General features: G+C 48.6%; 1 long non-coding RNA gene across 5 annotated transcripts in view; it reads right to left on the minus strand.

The window, feature by feature from the left end:
* Positions 1–22,724, minus strand: part of LOC148004185 (uncharacterized) — a 62,648-nt gene that overhangs the window by 22,025 nt on the left and 17,899 nt on the right. For 2 of the 5 annotated variants that reach the window (XR_015627318.1, XR_015627316.1), the window contains exons 2-3: positions 10,605–10,799; positions 8,130–8,200 (exon numbers count right to left, since the gene is read on the minus strand). The exons of 1 other annotated variant lie outside the window; for it this stretch is intronic. This is a non-coding gene — a long non-coding RNA (uncharacterized LOC148004185). The remainder of the gene's footprint in view (positions 1–8,129; positions 8,201–10,604; positions 10,800–22,724) is intronic. 2 more of the 5 variants (XR_015627312.1, XR_015627315.1) reach the window with 1 other exon arrangement.

The following is a 22,724-nucleotide window of genomic DNA, read 5'->3' on the forward strand; positions in this document are numbered from 1 at the left end:
GGATTAGTGCAGCAATGGGTTCAGAGCCCCTATCTTTCTTGGGGAGGAGTAAAATAGTATTCTAATATTGGTTAAATCCTTCTAAATGCAAAGTGGTTTAACAGATTAGCTTAAAATCATCTGGAAGGCTGTGCGGAAGTAGGCCACAGGAAAGGTAAGTTTGGCTCCAAAGCAGAGCCGAGAGAAGTGAAACCACCTGAAATCCAATTTGAGAAAATCTTATTTAAATGTGTTTCTGGGGGAAGAAACGTTCTGCGTATTGTGTGAATTTGTGCACCAGGAACTCAAAGGCCAATCAAGCCATAAGAGGCTCTTTGTTCAAGGACTCATGTTTGACTCAGCATGGAGCAACCACATGTGTGTTGGGAACCTGTTAGCGGAGTTGCTTTGTTAAGGGTCTTACTATATAACCCAACCTGGCCTTGAACTCGTAATCTTCAAGCTGTCGTAGCTCCTTGAGTTCTGGGATTATAGGCACTCACCATACCAGGAAATTCTTGTTTTCTTAAAGGAAAAACCATTCGTATGTCCTCTGGGGGAGAGCCTACTGTAAGAAGACACCCTTGCTGCATCAAAGGCTGTTAAAGTGAAGACCTGGCATCAAGGTTTGAGGGCCAGATCTCATTCATTCCTGTCACTATGCCTAGCCCAGGGCTGGCACCTGAAGAAAGTACCACTGAACAAAAGTGGTCATCTCAGGGCTGGGCAGATGGAGCAGTCAGTAGCATTTATCTCAGAGCCACGAGGACAAGAGTTCAAGCCCCAGAAACCATATAAAAAACTGGGTATGGTGGTGTGTGATCCCAGTACTGGGGAAACAAAAACAGGCAGATCCTGAGCTCTCTGACCAATCTATCTAACCTCATCTGCAGGTTCCACAGACATGTAGTTTGTGAGGAATGACACTTGAGATTGACCTCCAACCTTCACCCAGACACATAAACACACACAGAGAGAGAGAGAGAGAGAGAGAGAGAGAGAGAGAGAGAGAGAGAGAGAGAAATGGAGACACACACACACACACACACACACACACACACACACACACTGGACATCTCATCCTTGTGCTTTTTAGGTGGGGTTTTATTAAAGCAAAGCCAGACCACATTGCATAGAACTCTCTGGAAGGATTGTTATATAAATTGTGACTCTGTCCAAAAGGATCATGAAATGAGGCACCACACAAGATCCAGTGCTCACAAGACTGTGGGATCTGAGAGATGTCAATCAGACTTGTTATAGATGTCTTGTGTAGAAGTGTAGGCCAAGGCCTTCCATTAGGACAGCCCGAGAAGCTTACTTGCCAGGGAGACCTGAAGGCCATTAGAATCTGGAGATGTTTCTTACTGGCAGGCATGGAGAAGACCCCAGAGTTCACCCATTCTCTCCGGACCCTGAAAACCTGGTGGAAAGGATGGGCTTCTCCAGCAGGCGAATCAGCTGGGGCTAAGGAGAGACTCCAGTGTTAGAAACGCAAATGTACGTCTGGAGGTGCTCCCCACCACCCAATAGTTCCAGTTTCTCATCATTAACTGGGTACAACCAGGACCCAGTGACTGGATTAAAATTTAGATTCTGGCTCATGTGTGGGGCCTGGGTGAAAACTGAGAGCCTTTCCCATGATTTTCCCACAGGGCACTGATGATGCTAACCTGGGGAACACAGTTGTAAGGGCAAAGTGACCAGTGAGCTGAGTCCTCTGTGGAAACCCAGCCTGTCAAAGGCCCCCTAAATCCTGCAGCAGGTGACAGTTTGGGAGGAATTCTGGCCAAAGCAGCCCTCCCTGGGGAGCATGGAGTGATTAACCCGGAGGTGCTGTTTGTAAATTTGAGTTACTGAGTCTGGATGATTATGGTAAGTAAACTATGCTCTCAACAATGTTCAGTATTTGCAAGATGGGGGTCTTGAGAACTTATGGCTCCTGCCACAGAATCCAGGGCCTACTTTCACACTCTTCGTTTTGCCTTACATTTGCCTGAGACCAGGACTCTGTGTCGGGTGATATCTGGGCCATTGGTTCTCCAGGTACATATGCACCAACTCATGCATCTTTGTCTCTACTTCTTCTCGCTCATTTCACCCTCTTTCTTCTGTCTCTTCCCCTGCTACTCATGTGTTTTAACCTCAGTATCCTCAGGGGACTTGTCCCCTCACCAAATGGTCCCTAAGTCCCCTCTGAGTCCTCACGGGTGGACACAGATGCTCTCCCATTGCCTAACACAGAGCGTGGTGCAAAGCATGGATATGGGTGCTTTCTTGTTTCCCCCCTGATGGCAGCAACTGCATCCAGAGGTGGGTTTCTAAGTCTCAACAGCAGAAAGCCTTCAAGCCAAAGTTCAAGTGCACTGTGCTTCCTAAGCACTGGTTTTCCCAAGCCTTGGAAGTTGCTGTATGAAGATGAAACTTGAAAGTTGACAAAACAAATGACCCCAGGTGTCCGTCTCAGCAGGTGACAAGTGGACCTGGGAGGGATGAGAACATAGTGCCTCTCTAGAAGGAGGCCAGATGACAGACATGTGGCACCCGCTTGGGATGGAGGCTACCCTTGCACGGAGGTGTCATCTGAGCCCAAGGGCACAGTGTCATAAACACTCAGTTTAACATATATTTTCTCTACTTTTGTGTGGATACAGCATTCTCGTAGCTTGGCCTTGCTTCCAAGCCAACTTCCTGGTTAGAGTATTGGCCTTTATTGTCTCACTGGGAAGATGACTCCCGTCTCAGTCTGTGGTTCTGCTTGAGGTGGTAAGAATATAAAGAATGAAGAATACAGAGGGCTGTCCCTTAGGGTATGTGAACCAGAGCCATTTATGAACCATTGTACTGGGTCAGGGGGAAGGACTGTGGCCTGTGGTCATTTGGCATTTCCCTAACATCTGTTTCCTGTCTGCTCTTTTCAAGTAGGACCAGATTCGGTAACTCAAGCAGTGAGCTCCTGATGCTGTGAACTGGGGACTTTTTCCACCTGACAGGACTGGTATGGGACTACAGTCCATTGGAAGGCTGTTTTTTCCATGTTATATCAAGATACGGCTTGAGTTCTTGGGATATTTGGTGGTGTAATTGAGACATGGAGAGTCTAGTCACCAGGAAATGCCAAGAGAAGCAAGAACATGTTTCTAGACTCAGGAGTGAAAGGCCCGCCCTCTGGGAGACTGCAAGTGACCCAGGCTGCCTAGGACACCAGCTGACCCTCTGTACCTCAGCCCTCCTCATATAATTTGCCAGAGTAACAGTGGAAGGAACATGGAAGAATGTGGCAGTTTGTCTGGGCAAGCTGGGACGCCACCTCCTTTGCCTTTTCAGAACAGATTTGAGACGTAGAGGATCTTATGGCTGTAGACAAAGAAAATATCAGCCTGTTTTCCACCCTCCTTTTGCTTAGGGCCCGTGTGAACCAGGCTGCCTTCAAGTTTGCTATGTAACCAAGGGTGACCTTGAACTTCTGGTCTTTCTGCCTCGACTTATCCATGTGTGTGGGGATGAAACCCAGAGTTTGGTCCACACCAGGCAAGCTCTCTACCAATCGAGCCTTACCCCTTTCCCTTCCCTTTTCACAATGTTCTGTTTCTCCCAGATTCCATTTCCTAGAGGGACCTGGCAGGGACAGAGGGACATTCAAGGAGCTCCTCCTGCAAGCTGTCTAGGCTGGTCTGAAAGCCAGTAATCTCGGAAAAGATGATTTACAGTGCAGAGTGGTGGGGTGAGAGGCAGTGAGCTAGCTGTTCCCCACGGCGCTCATTAAGCTTCCATAGATTGCGTTTCCTGCCTCCCCCGCTAGCCCTCCAAAGTTATTAATTCATAAAACACTGCAAGCATGATTGAGTCCGCTGATTACTGGAGCAGGCAGACACAAGAGACAGTAAAATATTCTGCGTCTCTCTATCAGGCTCCCAGGGGCTCAGGAGGAGGAAAGGGAGAGAGAGAGAGAGAGAGAGAGAGAGAGAGAGAGAGAGAGAGAGAGAGAGAGAGAGAGAGAGAGGCAACAACACGAAGAAAGGGATATAAAAAAAAAGGTGTTGTGAAATATTAATCAGAACTGTTTGCCCCCAGGGGCCAAAAATAGGAGGTGGTATAATCAATGTAGCACGGGCTGCCCAGTGACTGTCTCTGAGAAGCGGATTACGGTAGGTAAATACAGCTAAGTATTCTAGATCTTTGGACTATCCCTCTCTGCCGTCACAGGAGAATCTGATTCCCTTATCGTCCTTCTGCAGGTGTGGCCCTGGGGGAATGCAGTAGGTGCTGGCTGGACCTGGCTATACAGGCAGGGAGTCACGGGGGCCCAAGTGGGAGCCGCTTTGGTTCCCTTCCCAGTGTTGATTCAGGCAGAGTGGGAGCTGGGGATGCACACATTGTGGGTTGGGCTTTGTCTCAACAGCTAATGACCCAAGGCAGACTGTGCCAAGGGATCCCTCCTGAGGACCTTCTGCAGGTGCTCAGATGGATTCAGCGGGAGCTGAAAAGGAGAGGGGTGAGGGTAGGGGCCTGGGGGGCTGCAGCCTGCAAGACTTCCCATCTTTCCTTCTTAGCTTTGTACTTGAGGTAGTTGATTCAGTGGTCCTCAAGCTCAGGGATTTGGCTGGGAAGCCTGTATTGGTGTGAGTGGGAGGAAAGGCCTGTCACTACAGATGAGAATAAATCCAGAGGCTGTCCTACCCGTAAGGGCAGGTTGATGGAGGTGTGGGCTTTTATCTGAAGATGCTAAGATTAGAGTAGAAAGCATCTTTAGAGGTCAAGTATCCTATCTCCATGCCACACAGAGGTCCAGAGTAGAATACCGCTTCCAGTAGCAGATTCTTGACCTACCACCGAGTATGATGTAGAAGAGGCAGAGCTAGCTTGGGGGACAGCTCAGCTAGTAAAGGGCTTGTCTTGCCAGCTCAAGGACCTGACTTCAATGCCCAAGACACACATAAGAAAGCTAGCCCTGGTGGCACGTGCTTGAGTTCCATCACTAAGGAGATAGATAGACCCATCACCCATGGGTCTTCCTGACCAGCCAGTCTAGATGATTTGGCAAGAAGACCTTGTCTCAAAAAACAAAGCAAATGGCTCCCTGAGCCTCTGTTTCTTCATTTGTGTATTCATTTTACCAGGGGGATTAACAAAAGGCTCATCCAGACCATGAACAAGACTAGGGTTGGGGGTGGGGTAGTGGGGGGGGGTGGGGGAGGTATGGGACAGGGGGGTGGGGGGGGTGGGGGGTGAGCTATGTCCAGGGTCTTGTCAGTGGAAGAGAGGAAGTGAAGTAGAGCGAGCACCTAGGATCACCAGAGTATCACCCTGTCCACAGACCAGAAAAGCATCCACCGTGAAGGAACACAGGAGAAATCACCCTCCTACCTTTATCTTCCCAATCTGGAATTACAGCTGTGTACCACCATGGCAGAAGGAAAAGACCAAGGTTCTATCCAGTTCCCAAAATGCTGATATGCTGAATGTGCTGAGTCATTCAGTTCATATCCGAATACTTGTCAGGGGAGCTCAGAGGAGCCACATCTCTGTTCTCTATCTGCTTTAACAGTGGTAAGGACCTAAGCAGGCAATGGCCAACTGCAGCAGGAAGTGACGCAAACTGGAAACAGCTGGTTCTTCTTGGCTCCAGGAGGTGATTGTATGTACAAGTACATATATACATATATAAATGAGTCAACCTGGAAATGGAGGTTTTATCAAAGTGTGTGTGTGTGTGTGTGTGTTTGACTTGTTTGTTTGTTTGTTTGTTTGTTTGTTTGTTTGTTTGTTTTGAGAGAGGTTTTCATATAACCTCGGTTGGGCTTGAATTTGCTATGTACCTGAAGACGATCTTGAACTTTGACCCTGGCTGAGTGCTCGGAGCTAGAGTTTTTCAACAAGGGTCTGCATGATTCCCAAGACATGCATGGTCTCCTCAGTCCTTCACCATTGACACCAGGTGACAAAATGTAAACTAGATTCTTCTGTCTCTAATTCCTTCATTCTAGGAAAGTGAGCTTCAGGCACAATAGCCTGCTGGTTTCTCTGCAGTGTTTGTAAAGTGGGTAGTCAGGAGCCCAGGCTGTCCTGAACTCCAGTCTCCTGAGGACAACTGAACTAAACCTCTGGTCCCAAGAGGCCTTTCAAATATCATCCAAAGCTGCTGATGCTCTCGGGAGGTCTAGAACAGGAAAGGTGGCCTGTGTGTAGGTGGGAATGTTGTGTGCTTATGAGCTTGGTGTGGGTCCAGGATGTGGTTGAATCAGAATGACGAAAGCATGACTGATTAGCAACTAGAAACGGAATAGGAGTCATGAGATGCCAAAAATGGCTTCACAAAGAACAAGTGAATCAAAGTAAGCCTGTGTCAGAATGTGTGCTATTTAGTAGGTAGTCAGAGAATCACAATAAAAGTAACAGATCTAATTTTAGTAAAGCAATTGGCAATGGACTTTCAGTACCTTCAGATGGGGCTAGAGGAATACAGGAAGGAAATCTAAGCAACTGCACTGAGGGAAACTCAGAAAACTCAAGGGACCTGGTTAATGCCTGCTTTAGTCCAGCTTCTGCTGCTGTGATAAACAACATTGACCAAAAACAACTTGGAGGAAGAAAGAATTCATTAGCTTCCAAGTTACAGGCTGCCATCTAGAGAAGCCAAGGCAGGAACCTGGAGGCAGGAATAGAAGCACAGGGCACAGAGGAATACTGTTTACTGGCTTGCTTCCAGGCTCAGGCTCAGCCAGGCTTTCCATATACCCAAGGCCCATCTGCCTAGGGGATGGTCTCACCCACAAGGGGCAGAGTCCTCCCACCAATCATCAATCAAGAGAATGACCTACAGACATGTGCACAGGCCAATGTAATCCATGCAGTTCTTCAGTTGAGGGTTCCTCATCCCAAATGTGTCAAGTTAATAACAAACCTAACTAGAATGATGCCCAGAGCCTGGCCCTCTACAGATACTCAGCAAGGTCTCCCAGACAGCGTCAGCATGGGTAATGGCAGTGGAAGAGACAGAGCTGGATCCTGTCCCAGCCGATGATTTAATCCATTATATCCATTATCTGATAATAGACATGGAAGTAAGGTTTAACATCCAGTTATGACTCATATTAATACTTCAACTTGATCTTTGTAGAGTTGCCTAAGTACCCTTTAAATGAAATGGAAAAAAAGGGGTATATGGAAAAAGTTCTAGAAGGTTACACACACACACACACACACACACACACACACACACACACACACAATCTGAGCACGAATAGAGAGGGAGCTGAGGATAAATGACTGGGCACACATGAGAGAGAGAGAGAGAGAAAGAGAGAGAGAACTTGGTAACTAAAGTTCTTGCTTTGCAAGCATGAAGATCCAGGTTTAGTGTGTGTGTGTGTGTGTGTGTGTGTGTGTGTGTGTGTGTGTGTGTGTATGTGTGTGTGCGCACGCGTACTTCTGCTAACGGTGCAGGGGGCATGGGGGTTGGAGAAGAGACAGGCAAGAAGGAGAGAGAACATAGCCACAACCTTGTCCATATCTCCTAGGAACAGATACTCCGACCCTTTCAGTCTTGCATAGACATTTATTGACCACCTACTGTATACTCCACCTAGCATTTTTCACTGGTGCCCAGAAGCTCAGGTGAGATGCTTCCCTCTCTGAGGGAGGGTAACATTTGCTTTGTGAGGAGAGTCGCTAGCCAGTGAGTTGGGCCCCAGGAGAGATCACAGGTTTAGGATAACCTGAAGTGAGGGTTTGGTAGAGGACAAGAAGATACTATCAGAAGGAATAGACGGTCTCAGCTGGAGGATGGGATTAATACAGAAAGAAGATACAGGTCATAACAAGCATGGGACAGACCCTTGGGTGCAGTGAACAGGAGGAGAAAGGGCAGATGCCACTGGGGCTGGGCATACTGTGCTGGACTTGGACTCGGAGTGGTTCTCTGTGTTACGGGTGTGGCTTGGACTGGTGACAGGCTGAGGGCTTTGATTTTCATGGCTTCAATGCCTTGTGTGTAAAAAAGAAAGAAAGAAAGGGTTCCAAGTATCCCAGGCCCTGATCAGCAGAGCACCTGCACCCTAGCCTAGGCCCTGACCAGCAGAACAGCTGCATCCCAGCCCAGGCAGTCACGGAGCCCCATACTCTGTGTACAGATAGCAGCCATCTCTTACCTGTAGGGCTGGCTGCTGGGAGGATGAATGAGCTTGTGTTTATGAAGGACGCTCAGCTCCTCAGAAGCATTCTGCAGAGGCAGAAGTGGGCTGTAATTACCACCACTGTAATTATCAAGTCCAAACTTCTTAGAGAATAAAGTGCCTAATAAAAGAAGGGGGAAAGAAAGGGAAAACCCCAGCGTGTTTGAACTTGGGATCCCCCCCTTTGTAAAGCACTTCTTGGGAAGGTATCAAATGATGTTATTCTCTTCCTTCACAACAGAGCCCCAGATGGGCTGTCCCAGAGTCTGCAAGCATAATAGAGCACACCAAGGCTCTTTGGAAAAAAGAAAAGCAAAACTGGTAATTAGGAACATAGAGCAAGTCCTTGTCTTTAGGGGTTCGAAGCTACCCACCCACCAGCTGGAGGTGGGGATCACTGGATTCTGGGATATGAAACACCAGGCACATCTGATGTGCCAGGGTCACTCCCAATCTCAAAGGCTCCAGGGAGGGGGGACACAGCACATACATAGCTCATTTCTAATAGCATTTTAGTATGTTTATTCTTTGTCAGGCAAGGAGATTGTCCCCTTAGGACAAATGAACAGGGTTGGAAGAAGAAAACCTTCTTCTTTTTTCCTTTTATTCAGTATCAGAAATGGAGCCTAGACCCCCAAACACACAGGCAAGCGCCCCACCCCTAAGACCCGTCACCAACCCTATTTTAAAAATTTTAAGTCAAAGTCTGGCTAAGTTGAATTTTCCTATGTTTCAGGTACGACTTGAGCTTGCAGTCTTCCTGCCTTAGCCTTGTGAGTAGCTCGGATTAACAAGCCTGCACTAACAGGCCTAGCTCAGAAAGATCACTGCATTGCTATAGAACCCCCAGGTAGCTGAGTCTGGTGAGTATGCACGCCTTTACCGAAAGTTTACCAGACCGTGCATGGCTATTCTAATGTGTGTACTTGTGTAGTCAATGTTAGTTAGACACAAGGTTTTGCACTGCCCATCAGCGCTGGGATGGCAAATTCTCGCCCTGCCTATTTCTACACGCTGGCTTTGATTGTGAAGGAGCCTGTTAGCTGTTCCTTCAAGTGAGAAATAAATAGTCAGCTTTTCCTCTACACAGAAAGCCAACTTAACGCTGTACCAAAGACATAGCTACTCATCACAGTGTTTGTAAAAGAGAGAGACTGGATTTGGAAAAAAATGAACTGGAAATTAATTCTATCCTCAAACAGTTTTAAATACGTTTCATACACCACACAGTATACAGGGTTGTTTTTAAAGCGCCTTTATTGTTTGTGTGTGAGGTGGCCGGGTGTGGGTGTGGGTGGGTGCCAGTGCACACAGCATGTCTGGGGGCCAGAGGACAACTTGCTGAAGTCAGTCCTTTCTTTCCACTCTGTGGGTTTCCGGGTTCCAGCTCAGGCCATCAGCCTGGGCAGCAGGTACCTTTATTAGCTAAACCATTAACTCATTGGCCCCCAGGTTTCATTTTGAAAATTCCTCTTGAGGACAAGGATCACTCGGTGGCTCGTGGCTTTCTAAGCTCGGTGTAGAGGCTCTGCTAGCGTCCTGGCCTCGGCCTGATGATGTCAGGACTTGTTTCTACGCAGCTGTTGGGGAATCCCAGCCCAAGCACTGTGTTTTACATTAATGCGGTTGGGTCACTTACTAGAACCTTCACTGTCCTGCCAGCTTTCTTGCTTGTATCAGCTCTGGGATTCTCTCCTGCTGGTGGCAGTCTCCCAGTGAATCCCTCCCTTGTTCCTGTCTTGCACACAAGGTGTTTGGGAGGGGATTTCTCTGGCCCGTTCCTGCAGGCAAACATTTTTTCTATGTGTCGGACACTGGACCACTGTTTGCACTCAGACAACCAATGCCCCATAGGAAACTACAGGTGAAAATGTAATGCCTCTGTTTTCGTGTGTTTCATCCTCCCTGACTCTGCCCTCAGGTCAAAGGAATTCCTACTTGATTTTGCTTCTCCAGTCTTTGGAAGAGGAAAGCAAGTGTGGAGGATACCTGCCAAGAAGACTCTGGCTTCATCTGGCCTAGAACTCCACAGCCTTTCTGGGAATGAGCCAGTTCCTTTGAGACCCCTGGGAGGGAAAGCTGAGAGTGGAGCAAGGACAAAGAGAAAGAGAAGTGGGGGGCCATAGGTATCTGCGGGTCACTCTGGCTGACAGGTGATGTGCCCTCAGCATCTGCCGAAGGGCAGCAGTCCATCCAGCCTACACCCGGTCTTGTCGAGCAAGCAGTGTCTGACCCTGGGCAGTCCTGGGTGGTCCTGGGAGGTCCTGTGTTCTAGTCCAGTAATGCAGTCTGAAAGTGACTCCCAACCTGCCCCCATCAACTCATGCACTGAAGTGTTAGAGCCAATGATAGCATGACTTCATGAAATTCATAGGCGAATGGATTGAACTAGAAATATCATCCTGAGTGCGGTAACTCAATCACAGAAAAACACATGTGGCATGTACTCACTGATAAGTGGCTATTAGCCCAAAAGCTCGAATTACCCAAGATACAATCCACAGACCACATGAAGCTCAAGAAGAAGGATGACCAAAGTGCGGATGCTTCACTCCTTCTTAAAAGGGGTAACAAGGGGTTGGGGATTTAGCTCAGCGGTAGAGCGCTTGCCGAGCGAGCGCAAGGCCCTGGGTTCGGTCCCCAGCTCTGAAAAAAAAAAAGAAAAAAAAAAGAAAAAAAAAAGGGGGTTAACAAAAATATTCATAGGAAGGGATATGGAGGCAAAGTTTGGAGCAGAGACTAAAGGAACGAATGTTCAGAGCCTGTCCCTCATGTGGCCCATATATATACAACCACCAAAACTAGATAAGATTGATGAAGCTAAGAAGTGCATGCTGGCAGGAACCAGATATAGATGTCTTCTGAAAGACAAAGCCAGAGCATGTCAAATACAGAGGCAAATGCTGGCAGCAAACCATTGAACGGAGAACGGGACCCCTGTTGAAGGAAATAGAGAAAGGATTGAAAGAGCTGAAGGGGTTCGCAACCCCATAAGGACAACAATGCCAACCAACCAGAGCTCCCAGGGACTAAACCACTACCCAAAGACTACACATGGACTGATCTATGGCTCCAGCTGCATACGTAGCAGAGGATGGCCTTGTTAGGCACCAATGGAAGGAGAAGCCCTTGGTCCTGCCAAGATTGGACTCCCAGTGTAGGGGAATGCCAGGGGGCAGGAAGGAGATGGGGAGGGGAAACCCTTATAGAAGAACGGGAGGGGGATGGGATGGGGGCTTATGTCCGGGAAACTGGGAAAGGGAATAACATTTGAAATGTAAATGAAGAATATCCAATAAAAGAAAAAAAAAAGAGTGAGGAAGCTGAGTGCTTGCTCTGCAAGCCTAAAAACCTGAGTTCAATCCCCAGAACCCATGTTTCCAGAGAACATTGGCCGTGGTGGTCTGTGCCAGATATCCCAGCACTGGGGAGAAAGAGAAAGGAGGTTTGTGAAAACAGACACAGAAACAGACACAGACACACAGTCGCACATGCACACATACCCACACACAGAAGAGAAGGAGACATGCGCACACATGCACACATATATACACTCACACACAAATGTACACACATGCATTCACATATACATATGTATACACACATGTGCACATAAACACATGTACAGGCATGCACAGCCCTTTGGCATGGTCAGATTATGTGGGCTCTACTTTCTTGCCCTGGGTCAGCTGCAGTCTCAGGGAGGGGTCAATGCCTGCCGAGTCTTTTATTTCTGCTCTTCCTTCCATTAGAGGTCACAGCGTTTATTCCTAGAGAGAGACGCCATGTAGGCACCACCCTGGGAGAAAGGACCAGACTGTCATCAGACCTTAAGCTTCAGTCTTCAGGACTGTAACTTACAAACTTCTGTTGTTTATAAGTCACCCAGTCTCAGGCACTGTGTTACAGCAGCACAAACACTGGGTCCTGGAGACTTGCCCTATTGGCCCAGCAACCAGCCGGGTTGGGTGACTGTTTCTGCTTTGAACAATGGAGAGAGAAGCCAAGATTCAGGGGCAGGGTGGGGGGGGGGGAGAGAGAGAGAGAGAGAGAGAGAGAGAGAGAGAGAGAGAGAGAGAGAGCGAGCTGATGAATCTGCCAGGGTAACTGGAGTCAGGGTCCTTTAAGACTGAAAGGGGGCAAAAGAGGTTCCAGGCTGTCCTGCCCTACAGCCCCCACCCTCAGAGCCTGGGACAATCTCGCAAATCCCTTCAGCAAATTCCATTTCACATGAGGCTGCTAAGTGGCATTCACTCTGCTCTTTTCCTGATTAGCGCCTCAGACTGTCCTGGTTATCCTGATAACTTGACCTCATTTGTTAATGTTTATAGTTCCTTTCTAATCTTTTAAAAATAAAATTAGATGGAAATATATTCTAATTTCCTGTACTTATTTCTCATCTACAGAGTGGTTTCTGGCTGTCTGTATCGTGCCTATCACCCCTTCCCATTCTTTGAGGTAGGGATATATAGAAGGAAAACCCTGCGAGCTTCTGCCTGTCTTACAGATATTGGTGGCCGAAGAGCTCAAGTCTTTAAGAGAAGACTCCAGGGAAAACCTCAAAAGAGGCCTGGCTTGATTGGTAAGTGACCCTGCTTCCTCCCTCTTCTCCTTGCTTTCTCTTAGGCTCTTCCTATTAGGAAGGTGGGCATGATGGCCGGCACTCCAGCAGCTATCTCATAAGCAACAGGATGCAGCCATACTTAGGAACTGGCAGGGCTGGGAGGTGCCTGGGCATCAGAGGAGATCATGGGTTGTCCTGAACAGGGAGAACACAGTTAAGTACTGCCTATGTGAGCTATCCCAAATGCAGCCCAGCAAGCCCCACCCCAGCTTCTGCATCCTTGTCTACCTCCGGGCTCTATTATTTTCTTTCTAGCATATTCCTGCATGAGTCCAGCATCTTCCCTTTCCCCATCCCACTGAATCACCTCTGATGATTTCCACCCTGGATTGGAGCAAGTCTCTACCCCTGAAGTCTTGCTACAGTCCATCTTTCCAGCTTGAGAATGACCCCAGCCAACCCCCTCTGATGAGATCCTACCACAAATCTACTCATCAAGGGTGCTGCAGCCTCTAAATCCAAAGAGACAAATTAGAGCCAAACCCCAATCCTAACCCAGGGCTCTTCAATTCTTCAGGATGTCATGTGCTGGTCCAGTGCCCTGGCAGACACCTGGGGGAAGACTTAGCCACCATGGTAGAATGCTATCTTACAGGCATTCTAAGGTGGCTCTCCAAAGCCTTTGTCTCTCTACTAGACCCTCCCACAGGCAGCATGGTCTACCCAGAGCATAGATCTGATATCTCTTCTTCTAGTTTTAATAGTTCCAAGTCTCTTGAGGCCTCACAAATATTGCTTGCTTCTTGGATCCTGCCTCCTATTCAAACACAATGCTCTGGTGACCTTGGCCCTCTGTCTCCCTTTCTCCACCTACAGAAACATTCCTTCACCTTTGGATGGTAAGGAATTCCTCTGTTACTTGGTCTCTAGCACCTGAGGTTATTTCCCTGATGGTCATGCAAGAGCTGTCTACCCACTGCCAGCCTCCCCACATGTGTGAACCACAAGCCCTCAGGAACTTGGACGGTAAGAAAGCAGGGCCCCGTCCAACAGAGGGCTAACAACTTCCAATGTTTTCTGAGCCCTTCAGCAAAGACCTAACAATGTCTCCCTCTATCCAACCATCTGTGGGGGAAAAGCAGCCCTGGTCCAGGGCCAGGTGAGTCCCCCACTGCACCCAGACCACCAGACTTTGGGAGAATGAGACTTATTCCTCTCCCCATTGCCTAGGGAACCCTCGACCCTCTAGCCTCCTTTCCTGGAAGCCAACCATCCTGTAGAGTGCTGAGTGATAGCTTGGGTCTGGCCTTCAGAGACAAACCCAGATGCTAGTGCAACCTTGAACTTGTGTGTATGACAACTATGGCAGTTGTGTGAGGATACCATGGACTAAGGGTCCTTAACTTGAGATTCACAGGCACCCTTAGCAAATCCTGTTGGATCCAGCTGCTGGCCAGCTCTTGGGATTCAGGAGGGTGGATGAGCCTTGGAATTTGCATATCCAACGTGTTCCCAGGTATTGTGGATGCTGTGGTGAGCAACCAAAAGGAGGCAGCCCAGAGTCTCTGCTACCCTTGAACAAAGAAGGCAGCAGGTACAGCCATGCAGGGAAGCAGTGGGATGAATGATTGACAGGAAGGTGAGTGATGTCATCTTTCAGGATCAGGGAAGGACTGTTCTGAGCCAGCTCCTCTTCCCTTGGGCTGCATCCCACATCTGATCCCTGGAGCAACTCCTGGGCGCTACCCAGCTCCCTTTGTAGCCCTTCCTAAAAAGCTTTGGAAAGAAGAAGAGAGATCTAAAGTCCTCACTGCACCGTGGAGAAAAATATTAAGGAATTATCATGTCGCCTTAAACCCTATATATGCAAATGTGCTCATTTGAATAACTGCCAATTTACATGCCCCATCAAATTAGATATTCAAATTCTAGCCAGGCATGTACAGTTGCTCCCCATCCTGGTTCAGGCTTACGTAGTCACATGAAGGATGATCTGGCAGCTCCTTTCTAGAGCTGAGGGGAACAACAAGGGATATGTTTCCTTCAGGGTCACTTGTCCCTCTGCTGGTCCAGTTGGCCTCTCTGGGAACCTGTCAGAAGGCGGTCAGGTGGAACTCCCGGGAGGGGAGACCAAGGCCTGTGTTTTCCCAGTTCATACACTTGGTTATGTAGAAGGAAGCGCCAGATGTGCCAACCTGAGAAACCAAGATTGCCACGATTGCATTCAATTCTTAACCCGGTCCTTCAGGATTGGGCACTCCTGGCCTGTTCTCTGCCAACCTGCTCTGCCCTACGCCAATTCTTAGCCAATGGCACAAGCTCAGCAAACGGACCTGGCACTGCTTAGAGGCCAGGACATAGTGAACTACTGCACATTCCCTCAGGCCTTCCCTGCAGGAGCCTTACTTTAAGGTGAACTCTGGGCTTGAAACGCTGACATTGGCTCGAGTGGTGGTGGCATCAGGAGCCCTGTGAGGCAGGCTGTCAGGGAGCACCAGGCAAGCTGCGGGTGGGAGGGGCTGCCGGTGGCTTATGGACACGTTCCCTCTGCTCTAGATCTTCATGTTCACACCTCTCCGCTGTAAACACAGGCCCAGAGTGGATAGTGACTGGTGGGAGTCCTTTCGTTTTCCTGAGGCCTCCAGTACCTAGTTTAGAGCTAAACCTTCTAATCTCCATGTTGCTGGGGTTAATTTTGGCAACTTTCTGATGCAAAGCAAATCGTCCAGCAAGAGCCCCAAGATATCTACAGCTTATTAATTTTTTTTTTATTTTTGTAGTGCTTTAGGGATAGAACCCAGGGCCCTGCACATGCCAGGCAAGCTCCGAATCCTTGAACCACACCCCTAACCCAAATCTATATTGTAATAGTGACAGAAGGGAATGCTGGGTGAATGTCAGGTTGGTCTCTTCCTCACATGTACTTCCTGAACATACGCAAAGCTGTTTATAGTGTTAATTAAAACATACACAAAACAACCAATAAATGAATAAATTCTCAGAAAGGTTCTTCCTGAGCCATTTACACGGTTAGGAGACAGAATTCCTCAGGAGCCTAGAATAACATCGGACTTACCCTGAGCCTCCTGACAGCCATAGCGAGTTGAACCATTCAAAAGGTAAGCCAATCGGTAGTGGGGATGGGTGTGGGGACCCTTTGAAGGAGAAGATGTTTGTCCAGATTAAGAACCATGTCTGGTGCCTCAGGGAGGAGCCCCTGGGTTGGAGTGAGGAGGGCCCCTTCTTTTTCACTTCCCACGCCTCCTTCACCAGCTGTACTGCCTCTCTCTGCCTGACCTCAACTAACCGACTCGAAGAAATGACATCGGTGCCTGCTATTTCCAAACCCACTTCATAAATAAACATAGGCGCCGAGAAGGAATTCCCTAAAGATAGTTAGGAAATCAGAGGTGTGTTTATATTAAGGAGGAGGGTGTGCAGATCCAGCAGCTGCTCCTCTCCCGTCCGGAAATAGGAGAGGAGAGGGATTTGGTGGCTGTCTCTAATGATCAAGTATGGTCTAGCCCAGAATAGTCAAGTGTGTTTGGCTTGCGAATTAGGTAAGTACTAGCATGAGGTGACTGGCTTTGTGCAACGTCTTTGGCTGGGAACACAACGGACAAACTGGTCCCTCATAAAAGGGAATACTGTTTTGACATGCACTTGGGCACACATCAATTAAAGGGCTCCATTGGCTAATCTTCAGTGAAGGTTTAAGAATGTCTGCCAGCTTGATCCAGCTGCTGCAGGTGGCTTTCTAATGGCTGACTTGATTGAACTGGAAATCCTATGTACCTGTTAGGAGGAGTCTGCCTGCTTCCGGGATAGCCGTTGTGTGGCCTTGCGTCTTGCGTACATTCCACGGTGTTTTCTTTACTGCTTGAACAATTCAACTCAGTTTCCATTACCTGAGTCAAGATGTTATGCGTGTGGGGGTTGGGTCTTGGTTTGATTTGCGTTGCTCTGAGGCTGAAGCTACCCTGGCAGCCCCCGCAGAGATGGTGTGGCTGACAGGCATCTGCAAAATCTCCTCCACCCTCAGGGGGATCTTCAGAGAAATATACACATGGGTGGATGAACCGCTGGCTGAAGAGGTCAGAGAAGGGAACGCTAGCTTTCAGAGCGGCTCATAGGAGTCTAAGCTGAGCACACAGAGCCTGTCATTGGGGCCTGAGGGTGTCTGCTGCCCTGTCTATCCCACTTCCTGGAAGGCCTCCTTGCTGAGTGACAAGCTGATGGGCCCCCTAATGTATGCAGCCATTCCAGGTATTTCATAGGAATACCCCCCTCCCCCCAGTCTATCTTAGGAGTTCTCAAGAAGGTATGTTTCTCTCTTTGCGGGGCGGTTGGTCATGTCATGGTTTTGCTGCTCTGGATGGTTGAGAGGGGGATGGTTTCATCACTAGAGGTTAACTTGGCTGCACCCAGCACAGGCCTAGAGTTAAAAGCTCTAATGAACGCTTGACTTCTCTGACACTGAGCAGGGAGCAGCCTTGCTCAAGGGGACCCCTCTGGTCCCCACCAGACTGTCCTAGGAGACCAGCTTTTATGTTCATGCCGGGGGCAAGATGGAGAAGAACTGTAGGAAGGGACCAACATCCTTAACATCTGTCTCTGTCCTTTTCCCCCTGCTCGAGGCCTGAGTGTTCTTTGCAAAGAACTGTAGGTCCCCAGACAGCCTCTTTCAGCCTCCGTTTCCCTACTCACTGACTTCATCCTAGATCCAGGCTTCCTCTCCTCCAGGATAACACCCACTGTCTTCCTAAGGGGCTTTGGTGTGAACAGCTGAGGTACCAAGAGAACCCAAGATGAATAGGCCCCCTGCGGAGCTGAGGGGCACAGAGAACAGGGTCAGAGGGGTGACACCCCTGTGGGCTTTCCTACCTCCATCCCAGATGGCACTTCTGTCCCACCTTTGACACTGAGGGACAGGAACCCAACAGCCAGAGGAGGAGCATGAGAAGCTTGTGGAACAACAGGATGGTTTTCACTGGCTCGTGAACTTCGTTGGATAAACCTGCTGCCTCCCAGGCCTCAGTTTACTCAACTTGCCCAGTGAAAATCCTAAGAGCTGCACACCTTAGCATTATTGGGCAAGCAACTGAGGATGGTGGACTGGCACTTTCTTTGTGGCGGTCAAATGCCTGGCAAGAAACAACTTTAAGATTTAAGCTTGAGGACACAGTCCATCACAGAGGGACGGTGGAGTGCGGGAACAGGGGACAGCTAGGTACATTGCACAGAGGTGAAGACTGTAACTTGCTCTCTTTCTCCATCGTATTGGATGGAGTGGTAACACCCACATTAGAATGGCTCTTCCTTGGTTAACCTGACCTAGAACTTCCCTCACAGACGTGCCCAGGAAGTCTCCTGGGTGGCTCTAGAGTCAATCAATCAGTATCCGCTATCGCAGGAGAAATCCAAGGATGCGGCTGATATCTCTGGCCCTAAACCACCAGCACCACAACTGCTTACGGCGACTCTCTGCTTTCTGGAGGAGGAAACGCAGTCTTAGAGACAAGAACGACCATTACAGGTCCTTAATGGTGACCCCATCACCGAGGGTACACTCTTCCACACTGCACCGTGTCCATAGCCTGTATTATCTGTCGATAGAAGTCTTTGGGAAGTCAGGGATGCTGGGCACACGTGGACCAGCTTCAACAGCATGCCACATGCTTTACTTTGCATTGAGGGTTCAAGTGTGTGGACCTGAAGTTAGTGGGGAGGAGGGAGAGACGGAGGAGGGACAGGAAAGACCACACAGAGCCTTGATGGCCGCAGCCCAGAGGAGTCAGTAGGTCTTCCTGGGAGTGAGAGGTGAATGAGGGACAATGGTCTTTGCATAGGCTCAACACCACCATAGGAGGCAAAACCGAGGCTGTGACAGTAGGATGGGTCCAGGGTAGCCAGAAAACCTGCCTACAGAGAAGGCCATGTGACAAGGACAAAGAAGGTCACAGAGATGGGTGCCTTTGGGGACAAACCACCCTCTGCATCCTCCCCTCAGGATCTGAAGCTTTGTGACTCCTCATTCATACTCTGGGGTCAATGACAGGCTAGCAAAATAAAAAATTCAATAGTAGAACCCTTGGAGATAATTAGCATTTTAATTGGGATCACTGCTTCAGGCTAAGGGTAGGGATGGTGATGGGGGAAGGGAAAAGGGGGTGGAATGCATCAATGGTGGGATTCAGGCGGCAGTTGAGTCCAGCAGGAAGTGGGGCACCGTTCTGCCACCCAGGAGCACTGCCAGTCTTCCTTCTGCCTTTCTCACACCTTTCCATTCAATTAACCTCGATGGATGTCTTCTCCGCAGTGAGCCCTTGATGGGTGTTTCTACGCTGTATCTCATTTAATTCCATCCATAGCCCGGGGACACCTCTGAGTTTATTTCTTTCCCATCCATTGTGAGGCTGGCCTGGGCTTGTTGCAGTGACTTGTGTAAGGTCCCATACTAAATACCATCCTGCTACTCTTTGGTAAGAGCTCCTGACAGGAGGAATGGTGAGGGCTGTACTGTCTACCACCACCCTCCAGCCCTCCGCCCCCACCCTCTACCTCACATTCTGTCCGTCAGTTGATGAGAGTAAATATGAAAATCCTGTTCACTAGGAGACGGGAAACGGAGTCCAAAAATCAATCCAATCGACTTAAGGTTCTCAATTTGAGAACCATATATTTTTATAAGGACAAACGATTTCAAAGGGGAGACTGTTTTAAAATATCATTCTGGGATTGGGGAGATGGCTCAGTCGGTAAAGTACTTGCCCCACAAGAGTAAGAACTTGTGTTTGGATCCCCGGAAACCATTTAAAAGCTGGGCACAGTGGTATTCATCTGCAATCCCAGGTCTGGGGAAATGGAGGCTCCATGGAGATTGCTGGCAGCTGGGCTATGAGGATCTGTGAACTCCAGGCTCCAGGCTTGAAATAATGGAGGGCAGCTGGGGAAGACACCTGGTGCTGACCTCTGTCTGCCACAGACAAGCACACAGCTGCACGAGTGCACACAGAGAAATGTGCACATAGAACACACACACACAATGTATTCTTCTCTGTTAGAGACCTCCCGGATGCATGCATATAGGAAAGGAAACCCCTCTTGCCTGGAGCGTGAAGGCTGGCTGACCTCCATGGCTGTTTGGTTTGGGCTTCCTGGGGTCAGGCACCCACCACCATATCCCCCTCCCACCACTGCTGAAACGCTTTGTCTCAGAGCCAAAGTCAAACTAAGCAAAAAAGCATGTGTGGTTTTTGGTTCTTGTTGTTGTTGTTGTTTGGTTTGTTTGTGTGGTTGGTTGTTTTTGTTTTTGTTTTTGTTTTCTTTCCCTCAGTTTCCTATCTCCATTCCAGGCCCTGCAAACCCTTGCACCAAAGATAGATACATGACAAAAGGCAGCTTTGTGTTCACTTTTAGGTACTGGTTACTTGATACTTTGATTAATTTGTTAAAACATTTTATGTTCCAACCTAAATTTGGCTTTTTTCCCCATTTTCTCTCATTTTATTTACTTTTATTTTTCATTTGGAACAGGCCTCGTTGACCTGGGGCTCACTCTCCTACTAGATGAGGCTGGCTGGACACTGAGCCCACGGATTTTCATGTTTACTCACAAATACTAGGATTAATAGGATTAAAAGTCTGCGCTTCTACCCTCAGTTTACAGAGACTAAAGTCTCTGTGTAGGTGCTGGGATTTGAACTCAGCTCCTCAAGCTTGCACAGCAAACACTTGACTGACTGAGCCACCCCCTCAGCCCCTAAGATCTTTCTTAATTTTGGTCTTTTCTTTCTGAGACAGAGCCTTGTTGTGTAGCCCACTCTGGCCTCAAACTCTCAAGCCTCTTGCCTTGAGCTTCTTGGGTGCAGGAGTTATAAGCACGAGCCACCATGCCTGGCTCTCGATTTGAGTCTTCAACAAGACTAGGTTTAGGAGATCTCTGACCGCTCAAGTCTTTGTCCCTCATCGTGTGGGCCTCAGAGAACCCGCAGCTATGTGGGGAGCGGGCATACCAAACAGACTCTAAAGACCAGACCAGATTCTAAATTAAAGTCTGTAGGGGCAAGGATGGTGAAACGATTCCTCTGGGAAAGGATTCAAGGTTGCACAAGGGGAAGGCAGCCCAGAAAGTGCTGAGTGTGCTAGCTGGGTAGTGAAATGCCAGTCGCTCCAACCTGGAGCACAGTCTTTGGGGCTAGCCTTCACAGCCGACTTTCCATGCTTGCATTTTTCTAGGGCACACTGCACCCCAGCCTGTCTTTATAAAATACCTTGTTTATAAGCTCCTTAGATATTGGCGTGTGCAACACACACACACACACACACACACGCTCATGCATGTCAGTGCTCACTCTTACACACACACACACACACGCTCATGCATGTCAGTGCTCACTCACTCTTACACACACACACACATATGCTCATGCATGTCAGTGCTCACTCACTCTTACACATACATACATTCAAACATACACACACTCTCATAGACACGCTCACATACACTTACACACACACACTCTCTCTTCCACTGCACACTGACACACACTCACACACTCACACACTCACACATATACTCTTATATACACTTCAAACATACATTCAAATATATTCTCTCTCTCACACACACACACACACTCATACACACACATACACAACACACCCACACCCACGTACACACACACTCTCTTTCTCACACACACACACACTTTCTTTCTCACACACACACACACACACACACACACACACACACACACACACCTGCTTCCACTCTAAGTTCAGTCTGGTGACAAGCCCAGATGACAGAGAAGTCGGCTCGCTGCCTTTAAGCCATTATGAAGAAAATGAGAACCAGAATGCATCCTGGCGCAGCTTTGAAATAAGATTCGAGGTTGGACCAGCCTTTGCCTCCTGTGGTCACCTCTTGATCGCCCTGGGGAAGGCAGTCCTGCTGTAGAATCAGCCCTGATCAAAACCCCCACAAACCTGAGCTGATACCAGAACTCTGTGTGCTATTAAAGTGTTTACTAACTCTCTCCAGCTCCTCCCTCACAAAGCCCTGCCAAGGCCCCTTGTTCCTCTTTCCTTCACCCCCTTGTCTCGGATGGAGGATAGGCAGGGGGGCGGGTGGGGTGGGGTGGATGGATTTGATTTCCCTCACCCAGTTCACAATCATAATCGCCGTGTCGGTAATTTCCATGTTCTGGAAACCTCCTTACAGTATAACAAATGCCCTCATTACCGTGTTTGCCGCCCCTTAATGTCGTTTTAAACACGCTGCTCCGTTTCAGTCGCCCAGCAACGTGGTGAATTGGTGGCTGGTGGCTTCCTGTGTGCAAAGCAGGTCTCTGGCCTGCCTGGATCTGGAGGTGTCAATCTTCTCTGGCAAGCTGAGTAATTTGAAATTTAATCATCTTTCTCCCAAGTGAGAACATCTTATCATTACTGTTTTAGAAGAAGGGATGAACCCAGAAACCAATCTCTACAGTTTGGGGGTGATGGTGGTGGTGTGGGGGCCCCAGGCTTGGGTACTCATGGCTACCTCCCTGGGGAACCTTTGTGGTTCCTTATCCAGGTATTGGTGACTGTTGGTGAATCTACACCTGTCATCCTCTGCAAGGGTGTGTGGGCAGAGCTAGCTGGTATAAGTGGCCAGGACAGGAGGCCATGCCCTTGGGTGGTCTCTCTTCTGACCCTCCTCTACTCCATCCCTTTCTCATGCTCAGCGTCCCAGGGGATTGCTTTTCCTTTCTTGTTAAAAGGCAGTTGCATCAAAGAGATGGTAGAGCGTGTTGGGAATAGCCAACAGGTCCCCCGTCACTGCCTCGTCACCAATTCCCTCAAGATCATTGAAGACGTTTAACTGCAGCCTCCAGGCAGCAGAAGTCAGTGTGTGTGCATGTGTGTGCATATGTGTGTGAATGTGTGCATGCATACGTGCATGTATGTGTGTGTGCAAGTGTGTGCCCACCTATGTGTGTGTGCATGTGTGTGTGCATGTGTAT

Source organism: Rattus norvegicus, chromosome 8, assembly GCF_021556685.1.
Source record: "Rattus norvegicus strain SHRSP/BbbUtx chromosome 8, alternate assembly SHRSP_T2T, whole genome shotgun sequence".
Taxonomy (NCBI): domain Eukaryota; kingdom Metazoa; phylum Chordata; class Mammalia; order Rodentia; family Muridae; genus Rattus; species Rattus norvegicus.